The 14,526-nt window shown below is 44.0% G+C and overlaps 1 protein-coding gene across 3 annotated transcripts in view; it reads right to left on the bottom strand.

Annotated features, from left to right (window-relative positions):
• LOC136429920 (blastula protease 10-like) overlaps nt 1-14,526 on the bottom strand; it is a 34,539-nt gene that overhangs the window by 9,579 nt on the left and 10,434 nt on the right. The window contains exon 1 of one of the 3 annotated variants that reach the window (XM_066420085.1): nt 10,956-11,347. The exons of the other annotated variants lie outside the window; for them this stretch is intronic. The gene's annotated coding sequence lies outside the window, so the exon portion shown is untranslated. Of the gene's footprint in view, nt 1-10,955; nt 11,348-14,526 lie in introns of those variants that run through there. 3 annotated transcript variants of the gene reach the window in all.

The raw sequence follows: 14,526 nt of genomic DNA, 5'->3' as shown, positions 1-14,526 counted from the left end.
GAGAAAAATACAACACCGTGTGACCACGTCTAGCGAAAAATAGACATTCAACAAGGACAACAACAAGAACAGGTCAACGAAAACATCAACGATCTCCTCAATGGTTCTACCGATATCGTTCACTGATATTTCGGAAAGTTTGATTGACGTCAGTGGAATTCTAACTGCTGATCATGATTTCTTTTTCTGAAGGTCAGCTCGTTAAATATGTTTTATGTTCTACGCCGGAAGGGGAGGGCAGCTAGCCAAATTAATCTTTCCGTACTCTGAGGGCTTGTAAGATAACAGATGCCTATTTCTTTCACGTTTTAATAGTTGCCAACTTGTTCCAAATCAGCACGAAGTATCAGTAACGGTCGAAGGGCAGCAACACAATATGCTGCAATTGATATCATGCAGGTACGGAAAGATTCGGGGGGTCGTGTGGCGCAACGGCAGAGCGTTCGACTCAGAACCAAGAGGTCCCGAGTTCGAATCCTGTCATGTCACCGATCTTGTGCCCTTGGGAAAGGCACTTTACACGACTTTTCTAACTCCACCCAGGTGTAAATGGGTACCTGACTTCGTTTGGGGAAAGTCGTATTGAGGTCACCTGGTGGCGCCGAATGGCAGCCGCCCAGACTCTTGCGACAGTTCCACAAAATGCAAGTGTGGATAAGATATTATGTATGTTGTGTATTGTGTGAAACCTGTAATACAGTGCATCAATTTAGCGCTAGAAAGGCTGCCATTGTGGGTAATTTCTGACCAATAAAAAATCATTATTAAGGATCATGTAGTAGACTATATCGTTCTAAATCACACCAATTCAACATAAGCAACTTCATAATGTACTTGAAAATACGACTGACCAGCTGGATCAACTGCCTGGACCTGGGTGTTTCGGTGGTGCGTTAGAAAAACAAGGGGTACGCTTGTACCACAACACGGATTTAAAATGTACTACGGCATTATGATGACTATCAACTGTGTTGCGTTCATCTCATAATCTCTGAGTCGTGGTGGTGGGGTTTTGTGGTTTAAAACACGGAAGCGAGAAGTGAGTATCAAAGAAAATTGGTTTAACTGGTTCAGTAAGCCAGCCCTAGCCCCGCACACACGGAGACATGCACAGGGAGGGTATGTGGTTTTCAGAGGGAGTCTTAGAGACGGTACTTATATACAAATATGTACTTATTCGTATATCTGGTGTATGCATTATGTTGTTGTATTGTTAAACGAGCCCTGGAAGATTAGCCCCCTTAATAAACCGATAAGACAAAAAAACTGGTCTGGGAAGGTTTCTCGTGCATTTTGCTTCAGCGGAAGAAACTAGGCTTACGTGATCTATGATGAACCCGGCGGTTTTACAGCGGTCAAGGCCAGGTCCTGAGGTGACGAGGGACTACAATTAACCACGGAGCCATGGTGCGAGGTTAAACTGCACGGTTAACTCGAGCAGCCATCACGACGTTCCGCCTCGACACTCCACCTGTCCGTGATAATTGCGTATCTAGGCCGTGCCGCATTGGGGTCGTCAGGAGCCTCTTTTTCAGGCCTTCTGGGCTAGCCTGGAATCAAAACCTACTATAGCTTCCTATTTGCGGAGAGGAGACTCGGGAGCTATAATAGGTTCGGATTGCAGGCCACCTCTGGGCGGCACCGGCGTTTTTATGGGGGGGGGGGGCGCTATCGGGGCCAGGTTCTTTTGCTGCCCAGAAGGTTTGCAAAGGAGGCTATGTCGTCAGAAGCAACCTGCCCATCACCCATCACGACCGTCCCCAACCAGTCTCTACCAGACTAACTACGCCAGCTCTAGGGAGAATAACGTTACTTGCCAGGGAAGTTTCGCCACCAGAGGGTTTCCTTCTCAGGCGAGATATCAACCTTCCCGTGGACTGACTTCCCTGGTCAATATTTGCCATTTTTGCCGACTTTTACGATCCCTCACCCCCGTAGGAAGGCCTGGTGTAGGCTAGTCCCCAGTCGTCGTCCATTCCTGCGGGCTCACTTAACCCATTTATGTCTCCTTAACGCCAGGTTATAGATTACACTTAAACAGAAGTTTCCGAATCAATTTGCACGCAGGATTCAAGGCAGATTAACCGGAACGAAAGGTAATGTATGTTCCAACGTTACAATGAAAGACAGAAGTTCACCCTTTGGCTTCTACTTGGATGCAATCTCTGTGGAAATCGTGTACTGTAGACCTGAACTAATGGTAAGTCTACAATCTACAGATTGGGTCTTGTATAACGTTAACCATTCCCTGCAGAACAACTCCCTTGAAAGTAACAATGAACTTCGCTTTTATTCAAACGACAAACAAAAGCTGTACACGCAATTGAACTAATGGTAAGTTAACAATCTAGAGGTTGGGTCTTGTATAACTATTCCCTCTGCACAACAACTCTCCTAAAAGTAACGGGCTTGACTTTTATTACAAACGACAAACAAAAGCTGTACACGCAATTGAACTAATTGTAAGTTAGTAATCTACAGAATGCGTCTTGTATAACTATTCCCTGCATAACAACTCCATTGAAAGTAACAATGGACTTCACTTTTATTTAAACGACAAACAAAAGCTGTAAACGCAATTGAACTAATGGTAAGTTAACAATCTAGAGCTTATATAAACTATTCCCTGCAGAACAACTCCCTTAAAAGTAACAATGGACTTTCAGCATTTCAAACGTCAAACAAAAAGCTGTAAACCCAAAGATGACAAAGTCAAAATTTCCAACAAGCCCACACTTTCGCAAGTAGCACTACAAGGCGCAAAATGTTAGAGCAGTCATACAACTCAATGACCAGGCCTGTACGTGGCGATGGCCCTTGTGCGTTACGTTATAAAATGTACCCGTCTAAAACAAAATAACTACATGTGAACGTTGGGACACAATATATAGACAGCCGGCTACACTCCGCATGCATTTGATTAGGCATGGGGCTTGGCTTCTGTTGGGCATGTCAGTGGGCATGGGTCTTAGAGTAGGATTTAGGCAAGTCGTCGAGATAACCAAACCAACAGTAGTACGTAGGTTCCCACGCCCTGTTGGGGTCCAGCCGAGCAGTCCGTGAGCCGACATGTGTTTCGGATGGTCTGTCCTGTGGCTGACGGTCACCTCAGGGTCGTGAACTTGACGTGGGGTGAAGTCTATCTTTAGCTCGCAGGAAATGCAGACAAAGCCTTTCTGGTCATGATAGTGACAGCGAGTAACCTTCCGATCCAGCCATGGAATTTCAGATTACGAAACAGGGTCACATGTGGTGGTGGATATGTTACAAGGACGAGAACAGACTGTCCAAGTTTTGACTTTAAGTACTAGAAACCCTACTTGTGATAACATTCGTATTGTTTGAAAAATGTTGTATGTGCATATGACCCCGTTATCGTGTTTTAGGTTATTGATTTTGTTTCTCCTTTTTTTTCTTCAAAACATTTACGCCCGGGATATTACATCAGCACAATATACGTATACAAAATCGTTTTGCTTACGTCCGCTCTTTATGAAATGATAGATGACGTAACCGCCATTAACATTAATTCGTCGGATTACATATGAATACGCTACGTTGACAAAAACAGTGGGTTTAAGAGTACTCCTCTAGTGCAGCATCCCCCAGGTATGCACAGTTTCGGTATACATTTGTACATGAGTGCATTTTACCCGGGGACGTTGGGTTGGAAATCTGTTTGGACATATCTTTTCAGGGTGGCGGATTTAAGTACCCTGGTGAAATTATGTTAGTTGATGTTGAATATATGCAATCAAAACTTTTTTGCAGTAAGCATCAGGCTAACATTTTTCATGAACCCTGACACAGCCATTGAGATCAGTGAGACAGCAAAATAAACGCTATACGTGAAATACCTTTTGATGATAGTGACCAAAGGTATAACATCAGCCTAACCTTCTCACCTTTCCTACGAGCCAGATTAAGTAGAAATGCTTTTACAGCTGTTTCATATACATGGCGAACTCGCCGAAAATTAGCTCAGGCTTTGGCGGTACAGATGAAGTATGCCATATGATCAACAGGTGAACACCACATGTCAGAGAAAGATGACAGAGAAGATCCAGGATGTAAAAAGTGAAAACATGCCGTTGTCTGTCTGAAAGAGCAAAGAAAGAAATCATATACCTGGCCGGTATCATGTTATAAGGATTCGGATTCTCGTTTCTTGCTGTCACTTTGAGGGTTTTTCAGCAAAACAACTGTAAGAGTTCGAAATTTTATCCAGTTGCTTGAGTAACTAGTTTGGCGTATACGTAATTTAGTTCACACAATATGAGAAGGGATTTGTGGGGTTTGATAGAGGATCGGGTAGCGAACTCTTCGTGTTTGATGGGTTATTTCTATAATGAGAAATGCTTCCCTAGGCCTTTATGGCTATCATCACACTAAATCGTGCAAGTCTATGACTTCCGGGCCATCTTGAGCTTATCAAAATTCGGTGCTGATCTTGATCAAGACCTTGGTAAGGGTTATGAGTTACTTTAAGGAGTTGTCGAGGATGACTGAGACATGACATTATAACCAGGTGGTGCTGATGATTCCAGGTATTCTATTCCTACGGCAGGGGGAGGAGGGATTTGTTGGGAAGACAATTTATAAAAATGCGGTAGCGACATGAGAAGAGGGCAAAATGTATCCCTTACCGTTAAACTTTACATTGGAATGGCCTTAACTGTCACTTGTCACTGTGAACCGTCAGAGACAGCGGTTTATCTAGCTTCGGTAGATCAAAGGCAGGGATCAACAAAAGTTCAGAAGTCAAGGAAACGACCACGGGGCAAACATGCCAAGATGCTCACGTTCTAGGGAAGATGAGTAAGCTCATCATTAACAGTATACGTACGTATGGGGAGGACGTAGGTATCATATCGCATACAAGGTATGACAACCATTTCTTTTAGTTCGATACGGGACTTGAAAGACAGCATTCTACATCCTAAATTTGTACGCGCGCTAGAATAGTGTAATGCTATGGTCACAATTCCCAACCCTGGGCCCACCGAGACAGTTTGTGGGAACGAAAAGTATTTCAAAAAAAGACAAAAAACAAAAACAAAAAACAACATAATCATGAGCACCATTTGTGTATATTATTGATATAAACTGTCTAGTTTTCATCCATGCAGCAGCCCGACCGGACCCCTGTTTGGAATTATGACCTCAGCATTAACAGGTGTCATGGCGGCCATTATCACATGGCGACCCGATGCAGTCGTAACCTTTGACCTGACCTTGACAGACCTTCCGGCTGATGGCCGCCCATGCAATAATTGAAAGCGGATATGACAGATTGACACCTCCTGTTGTGTAAGCCCTTCTCGGCGGGACTACTTGGGAGTAGACGCTAACTTTCCCTCCCACACACAGAAGACGTGACCTTTGGCCCCAAGGTCCTGATCCAGATTCTACGTGTCATGTCGCGTGTTGACCACCTGACCTTCGCAGACATTACAAGGGCTCCTTTTACATACCATAACGCCACATGTGGTGTGACACATTTATAACCTAAACCTAGATATAAAAACAAACTATGACCGTTACACGCCTAACATCGTTAATTTACCGTTTTGTGTTCCAATTATGTGCTTAAGTTGCGTATCCATAAAAAAACCTAATATTTACCACATTCCAAAGTATTGAATATATAATGCGAAGAAATGCTTGGGGGGGTGGGGTCGGAAAGGAAAGCTAGATGACTATTCATTAGGTCCTGTCGAAATGATAAAGTTACAGTGGAATTTATCAATACGTGTAGGAATAGCGGCCTAGAATTCGACCTTACAAACAGCAAGGTCACCAGAACCTGCAACACTACGCATGGCATGATTTCGAGTTTCTAACATAAGCCCCGCAAGGTCATTAAAGGTCACCCTGGATTCATCCCCCTCCCCACCACATGGTAGGACTAGCCGGCATTGGGAATTGTTTCAGTCTGGTGTGATTTGGGAAATATTTGAAAAAAAAATACACCAAAGGGGGCTAGATTGTCAATGCACAAGGTTGAATTTCTTCTTAAAAAGCGCTTCTTATAATTCTGTTTATTATTCATTTATTACTCATTCCTTCACCAAATGTACATAAGCAGGGAGAGTACAACTGAATTCCCCTGAATTGAGAACAATTTGTTACATTGTTGATTAAAATACATCAATGCACAAAGACAAATATAAAGTTATCAAGGTATTCACAATGTTACTTCAAGTCAAGTTTTGTGAGATACAATGTAAGAGGCAACTGAAGGTAAGTTATTGTACAGTCAAATTGCGTAATACAGGAAGTTGCTGCAGTCTCTTAGTTCTGGCATAGAGAACAGTGATATTGACTGTTCCTCAGTGTTCTTCCTGTGGCAGAGTGTCTTTAGGCTTTAGATTTGGGCAGGACCCGGGTCATGCAATGGATGGTCAGGTCTCTGCATAGCCTTGAACAGAGATACATGAGAACGGAAGACGGCTGGATGCGATAGGAAGTGATGTACGTAGACTCTTGGAATCTTTGACAAGTTATAAATAAACAGTCTTCCTCGCACGGCAAATCTGTTATCTTGTTACTGAACGGAAAGTAACATCCGGTGCGCTGCATATACCGACAGGCAGACCATGACCGGATGAAGGATGGCTCAAAGTAGATATATGGTGTCGACTTGTTAACGTATTTCTTACACTAAGGCCTTGTTGATTTGATTATATGGATGACATCCTCAGAGAACCCCAAAAGTGATGCGATCGTGCGAATACAAAAAAAACGTTTGGCCAGAAAAAGTTGCTTTCATTATGAAATCTACGGGGTCAGGAGGGATGAACAAATTCATAGAGTATGGTATACCGTATAATAGATTCCTCATTTCTATTTCTTCAAATCTTCTTTGACTTTGAAATTGATTTTTGGCATTCTACGACATAAGTATCGTTTTCAAATATCATTTTGCAATTCATATGCGCATATCATTGCTCATTTTGCACCTGCTTTGTACAATTTACAAAATTCACGCTCGAAAAAACGTTTTGGAAACGGTCGAATATTGATGCAAGCGCGGGTGCCATCCCTATAACCGAATCAACATGGTCTAACGTGCACGTCACGTGACCTGCTGAAATCACAATATGACCATAAAAGGTATTGACATAAATCTCGCTATCTAGCAATGTGGCTGAAGATCTTCCTGGGAAGCATTTGACATCCTCGATCTCGATTGATGTAAATAACGTCACTGAAAACGTTCATTTGAATCTCCGGGATTCAAAGTCAAACGCAAAGCACGTTTTTTTAAACTTCCTTTCAATGGGGCGTAAACTTCTTTTACTGCTTAATTGGACATCCTCCAGATACAGCATTTGTCGGATTCAATTAATTGTAGTCTCTACCAGACTAACTACGCCAGGGTTTCACTTGCAGGCTAAACGGGCGAAATGTGATCTTCACTGTGGACTGACTCTACTGGAGGCTAATGAATTGCACGGGAAGTCATTTCTGGGATTTTAACTTTAAAGTCAAATTGGTTTATTGGTTTCAAAAGAACGTTTAGTGAATTTCCTTTTATTGAAGCGATAACTACTTTTAACGTTGTACCGGACATCTTCCAGATGCAACGTTTATCAGATTCAACGAATTGCATGGGGCGTCCGCTCTGTCCTTCTGACGATAATGTTAACCTAGAAAAAAGACCAAGGTTTACCAGGCTGAAGTTTACATAGTCGAGATGGTCTCAAGGACTGTAGGTCTGGGATCGATCGGATATAGGGGCCTGTTGCTTACGTCACCGAAAACAGGGAATGATGCCAAAGAATTCACTTCAATAAGGCCAAGTTGATTCGATTATATGGATGACATCTTCTGGGAATCCCAAAACTAATGCGAGCGTGCAAATAAAAGAAAAAAGGCAAAAAAACGTTGCCTTCATTATGAAATCTAAGTGGTCAAGGTTGAACAAATGACTTGACATACAGAGTGTGGTACTGTATAACAAACAATAGATTCTTCCTTTTTGTTCGTTCACATCTTCTTCTTTACTTTAACTTTTGAAACAACCATTCTACGACATAAGTATCCTTTTTCCGATATTTTTTGCTATTACGGCATATATTTGTCATTTTGCAGCTGCTTTGTACGATTTACAGTAGAGTCGAAAGTTCTTGTGTAAAACTTTCTAAAAATTGATGTGTACGCGGATGTCGACATCCATATAATCGAATCAACACTGCCTAAGAATGGCCGACATTTTAGAGGATGAAAACCTCATTAATCCTCCCCGATCAAGCCCACAGCCAGCCAAGATAAAGGTATAAATGGTGTCTTGCAGTTTGTATCTAAAATCAAGACATAAGATAATATCTACCTCATATATCATATTATAGTCGCACGTGACTGTCCCAATGGCAAGAAGAAGGAAAGCTCACATGACAACTACTCCAATTATTTCTTTCGTGTATTTGGTGTCATGGTGCCGTAGATTTAGCCATGAGCTACCCCATGGGACTCAGTATCTTGTTAGCCAAATAATTAACTAGAACGCTTCAATCGACTGTTGCATGTCACTTTTTTAATTGCAAAAATCTACTATGGCCCCTACCATAAAACGACTTACAGACATAGTTTTCTTAGGCACGCAACCTTATCATTTTTTTTACAGACGTAGTGAATAAATATCCAAAAAATTGAAGAATCCAAGACGTTTCGACAACCTGGCCTGATGTCTTCATCATCCAGTTTGGAAACGTGACCGTAGCATTTTACGTAGCTGATGAACTATTTAAAGAACAACGATTTTGATTTCTGTGTCAATTCTTCTTTGAACTCTAATATATAATTTGAACATAATTTGTAGGACTCATAGACCTGTACTTGTGTCTCGCTCTCCAAACATATAGTACAGGACTTCAGCACTACTGTAATCAGGTCCAGATTCAGCTAGGTCCGAACCTGGACCTGAGCCTCTAGACCTGAACCTGACCCTCTGGACCTGGACCTGAGCCTCTGGACCTGGACCTGAGCCTCTGGACCTGGACCTGAGCCTCTGGACCTGGACCTGAGCCTCTGGACCTGGACCTGAGCCTCTGGACCTGGACCTGACCCTCTGGACCTGGACCTGAGCCTCTGGACCTGGACCGGACCTGAATTTTCTGTATCGTTACCCACCCCTACGCTGTGCAGTAAACATTCACCCGGCGGAGAATGTGCCTGCGGAAAGAGCACGTGTTTTCCCGACCTTGTCCCATGCGGATTGAATATATGAAGCAGGCGGGCCGAGTCGCCTAATGAGACCGAGTGTTCCCAATTAGCCTCCCGCAGCCGATCGGCTCAGCGGCGGCTCAGAAAAGGAAAGTGAGATTTCTGCGGCGATATCTTGATCTCCGCCCGGTGGTCACACGTTAATCCCCGATGGTTTGTTCAATGTCGGTCAAATGTCGCGAAGCCTAACGGATGGGCAGTGTGTCATTGGCGTTTATGTCAAAACTGGCTTTTAAATTACTCCGGGCAGTTGAATTCAGCCGTTCCGCCTTGATGTAAGGACTTCTAAAGGATCTCCTTCAGCTTATCCCGAGCACACATGGCAAGAAAGAAAATCATGGGAACATAAAATTATTCACTTTCCAATGTAACACCAGTAATACCGGGTCCCTAACGGAGTAAATGCTTCTTTGATACGCAATCAAATTTCACTTAGTCTATGTAATGCAAACCCTGCTGTTCGAGACTATAATAGACTGGCAAACGTTGGGCAGGCCACTGTACGCGATTCAATCAGGCTAAATTTCAATCAGCCTAATTTAAAAAGTAATCAGCCCTTCTCAGAAATGAGAAGCAATAATAATAATCCCAAGCAAAAAATATCAAAAACTCTATCGTGCTTCCATGATATACTGTATTAATTGCACAGAAAGCACATGTTTATTCCATTATGTCTGCGGTTTAAAGGATTTGCGTATGGAACGGCTCTTCAAGCTCAGTCAGACTAATCCCTTTATAAAACAGTCCGCTTCCTTCCAGTAGCCCGTGCGAGCTTGCACACGTGGTGCCTCCATCATGTACAGTATCTTCTGTTACAGATACCATAGCCTGGATACCAGACCTTTCGTGCTAGACGATAACCCCCTTTTGGCTGGGCCGGGGAGAACATCATACGCGATATAGAGTTTGCACCCGGTTACCGGTCACTTTTGGCAGCCGATCTCTGATATCTATCGCACAAGAGATAATTAGGGGCTAACTGTGGTGGCGGGGCAACTTGCTTCCCCGGCCGAAGGATTAGTGACTGTAGCGCGGTGGTGTGGTACCCAGGCTACAGATACCAACGTTTATGGCAGCAATGCCACTAACCACGACACCGGCACGCTACGCATCGCGCTCGGGATTCCTCCAGCGCTCTCCCGCCGCAATGAAACCAAACAACGTGTGCTGCAACTCTAATGTTACAGCCGGCACAGTTTTTAGAAACAAGGCCCATATGAGGAGGGCAAGCGGTGTAAATGAGAGCTTCGCGCGGGCAGACTGCTTATAGAGACCGCATAGCGTGGCACAAGTCTCCAGGACCGCTTACAGCTATCCAGGGTAGCTAGGACATCAATCTATTTGGATAGGCTCATACCGAAACGAGTGATTTGTTACATTCGTTAGGATGCCCTTCCCCCATCCCATGAAAGAGACATTAATAATACGTCGCAATTGATTCACAGGAAAAGAAAGACGCGATACATTGGCGTAAGGATATACACCGACATGTGCTAGCAAACGTTTGTTGAAGCATAAGTACTAGTGCACATGCAAAATACACTGCTATGGCTTGTACGGAAGAAACGTCGCTAAGCAGGGCTCTATATTTAGTAGTCCATTGAGACATGGATCTAGCAAAGCTGTTTGAACTGAAACAGACAATGATATGCGTTAAAACTGTCTCAATACGTTTATACAAAACTCAAGAAAGGCCGGTGCCTGCTTGAAATCTACGTGTGGCTTACCTCTCCTAGCAACGATACGGAATTTCTGGCCAGCTGTCGGTTGGGTTTTCCTTCCCGACCCGACGAGCGCTCCAAGAGGGCCGCCAGCACCACAAGTGACACCGCCAACTTTGGAACGTTGACAAAACCACAGCAAAGACCCGTTAAACCCTTGGCTAACATTCTCCGAATGGTGAGTGCCTGGTCGCTGCACGGTGTCGCCGTATTGTTTGAATAACACGGACTAACCGGTCACTGGTAGGTATATTTGAAGGGTTACGGAACATTCACCTTGGAAAGGTCCGGCGTATGCTAATGAGGTGACGTCAGACACAGTGACGACGGAGTCGACCAATTAGGAAGGAGAGTGCGAGGAGAACCATTGAGAGAAATTTCGAGCTGGCAGATATGTCCAGATCTTTAGTCCGATAATTTTTCCAAATCTTACGACTTTCTTGGGGCAAGATAGAGACTCCTCACGCCTATTTTGCTACAAGATGTCGGCTAGGCGGCAAATTTGATAAGGCAAGATCTTTGCAAAAGATTTTCTGCAGCATCTCTGCAGTAATTTATCGAAAGAATCCCCAGAAACGATCGGGATGTCCTAAAATGTCAGACAAGGACTGTAAACAGATAACTCGGAAGGCTAAACTTAAAAGCATCCCCGTATCAGAGCAACGTGTACGATATCTAGTCCCTACCAGACTAACTACGCCAGTTATAGGGGGAATATTTGCCAGGGAAGTTTGGCCACCAGAGGGTTTCATTTTTCAGGCGCGGGCAAAATATAGACCCTCACCGTGGACTGACTCTACTGGCCACATATTCCCTTTTTTTGCCGAATCCCACGATCCATACGCCCGTAGGAAGGCCCGGTGGAGGCTATGCGCATATCCCCGATTATCAGCCAGCGAACGCCGCCGATATGCATGGGCGACCCGATACCCAACGGACAAAACAGGTGCATGCCCTAGACTCAGTGATACGTCAGTGCAACGACCCTGTGTTAGCGCCGTATTGCCTCAATTAGTTACTCGAGCAGTGAGAGTTTGGGGAAAATCCTGTCTAAACATGACCGGAGCGTGCACGTCTATATCCACGGCTACAGGGAAAGGACTGAGCTTGACATGCCTTTGAACAGATGGACATGTATGCGCTCATGAAGGTAATAAGATACGCTAAATGACAGTTAGTCGAGTAACTGGATAAAATATGGAAACAGACGATTAAAGACAGCATCCGCTGTCTTTCGTCAGTGACTAACGGAATAAATGGAGTAATCCCAAGTTTTAAACTAAAACTCTGATCAATTAATGCGTTAATGAGGTGAAGACAACATTTTAGGATGGATCTTAGGATGGACATATGTTTGCCTAGACAACGTTATATGATGCTATGGAATGTACATTGATTCTTGCATGAATCATTTGAGCAACAATGCTATTTTATGTTTTTTCTAAATGATCTCCTACAGGTAAGAATTTCATAACTAGACATGATAGAGACGGGTCGTGGAAGATCTACCATTGCGTGACTCGCTAATCACGCCCTTGTGTAGGCCGCGATCTTTCACATGTGAAGGACAAACTACTCTAAACTAATCAGGAAGGTACAACCTGATGTGTGGCGTTCCTATTGACAGAACTGTTCATGATAGGTGAAAAAAAAAGACCGAAAGATAGCTTACGTTAAATCTTTAACCGGGAGGCAATGAAAACATCGGCGCCACGCGACCAAAGCAAAACAGATAGTGATAGTGATAGTGATAGGGGGGGGGGGGGCATCAAAACCTAAGGTAATGCGTCCCAATTGCAAAAAGGGGCCCCGCCGGGTAGTTCATGGGCTGTTTTCGGCACTTTCGGGCGTGACCCCTACGTGTCCCCGCGGGACACTCTGCGGCTGCTGGGCTTTTATGGGGCCCGGCCGGGACCCCGAATCAGTTTAACTCGGAATTAAAATCAACGCGGGACCCGACGCCGTGAGCTACTCGTGCGAGCACCGGAAAGCACCCCCGTACCCTGCAGTCTACCGGGACAAATTTGTGGCTTCGGGGCCCGGCCGGGCGCCCCCTAACGGCACCAACGCAATTTTTTGACCTTAGCTTGACTCGTACATCGCTATGTTTTCAATGACACAGTCCGATATTGTCTTCATTTTTGTGTGCTTAAAAGTTGCGTACATAGCCACTCCATCACATTTCCGGAAATGTCCAAGATGTCGGATCTGTGGTCTAATTACCAGACACATGCCTGATCTTCATTGCACCCTGCTACTCAAGACTGTGATCTCAAGCAGTCTTATCTCAGACCTTGATTGACCAGAGGGCTGGGAATGCGAGGATACATGTATATCAGGTGTATGGTAGCAGGCTACGGGCCTTTGCACGGACAAAAATGGAGAAGAACAGGAAAATGTATTTTGGTGTTGTTGTTGGACGGTGTTTATGTATAGCGCTGTCTGTCTGTCTGTCAGTTGAAGCTCAGTCATTGTTTCGCTGTGATTTAACAAGATGCAGCTGTTTGTAGTGCATAGGCATAATATGTCATTAACTATTTATATATGCGTCATTAGTCTATGTTACCCGACGTATTATACGTTGAAAAGTATGACATTAGATTAGAGGACGGCGGATTATATTATCATATACTAGAGAAGAGAAGGTTTTTTTAGAAAAGTTTTGGTGGGATTGAGTAAGGAATACAGCACTCTGGGACCATACGTAAAAATTATTTTTGGCTTTAACTCTCGCGCTTTTGCAGTATAGGTAAGGTCCTTCAATAGATTCAGCGCTCTCTTTCGAAGCTTTGTTGTATCGGAGGAAACAATACTTGTCAGTCTGTCGTTGTCGGTTTGTCTATCAAAGCCAAGCAGATGTTAGAATACATAACGTTGTTAACTACCAAAATTTTCTACACCACTAAGTGCACAGAATCTTCCCCTGTTACATCACACGACATCCAAGAGGTTTTCACAAACGAAGGTCTTTATTCAAACATACATTAGTACATAGCACAACGATACATTTACAATTTCACAAAAATATACACAGTTACGTATCGTTAACGTTACAGGGGCCATTCCTACTGGCTTTTTTGGCTAGGGTGTGCTCTCTTTAGCTAGCTACATAATTGTCACAGGGGCCATTCCCGCTGGGACCTTTGGTTAGGGTGTGCTCCCTAGGACTTTTCTGACGGCGTTGTGTTATCCAAGATGACTCTCAGTAGCAACCATGGCCTTGTGGTCTAATGGTAGTATTGCTTAAGGAGGATGGTTTCGAGGCCATCGCAAAGGTCGGCCCTATCTCCTCATCTGGTAGATCTGAGGACACAGCTTGTTTTCGTTGTCAAGTCTTGTAAATCCCACCTGATTCGTTTGACTGTTTAGAGCGGCAGTTCGCCTAAGGCCCTAATACACATAGCCGACCATGGCCTTTCGGCCATCTACAGACCATGGTTGGGAGTTAGTCGTGAGCAGTCGTCTGTGGTTGGGAGTTGGTTGCCGAGGTTGCCTGCTAGTCTTAAAAGTCGTCTGAATTCTGAAAAGTCGGGGGAATCAAATCGTATTCAGCTTGAATGCGATCGTAGCAGCAAAG

Source organism: Branchiostoma lanceolatum, chromosome 3, assembly GCF_035083965.1.
Source record: "Branchiostoma lanceolatum isolate klBraLanc5 chromosome 3, klBraLanc5.hap2, whole genome shotgun sequence".
NCBI lineage: Eukaryota > Metazoa > Chordata > Leptocardii > Amphioxiformes > Branchiostomatidae > Branchiostoma > Branchiostoma lanceolatum.
The sequence above is the reverse complement of the archived record's forward strand: the minus strand, read 5'-3'. Positions and strand labels throughout refer to the sequence as shown.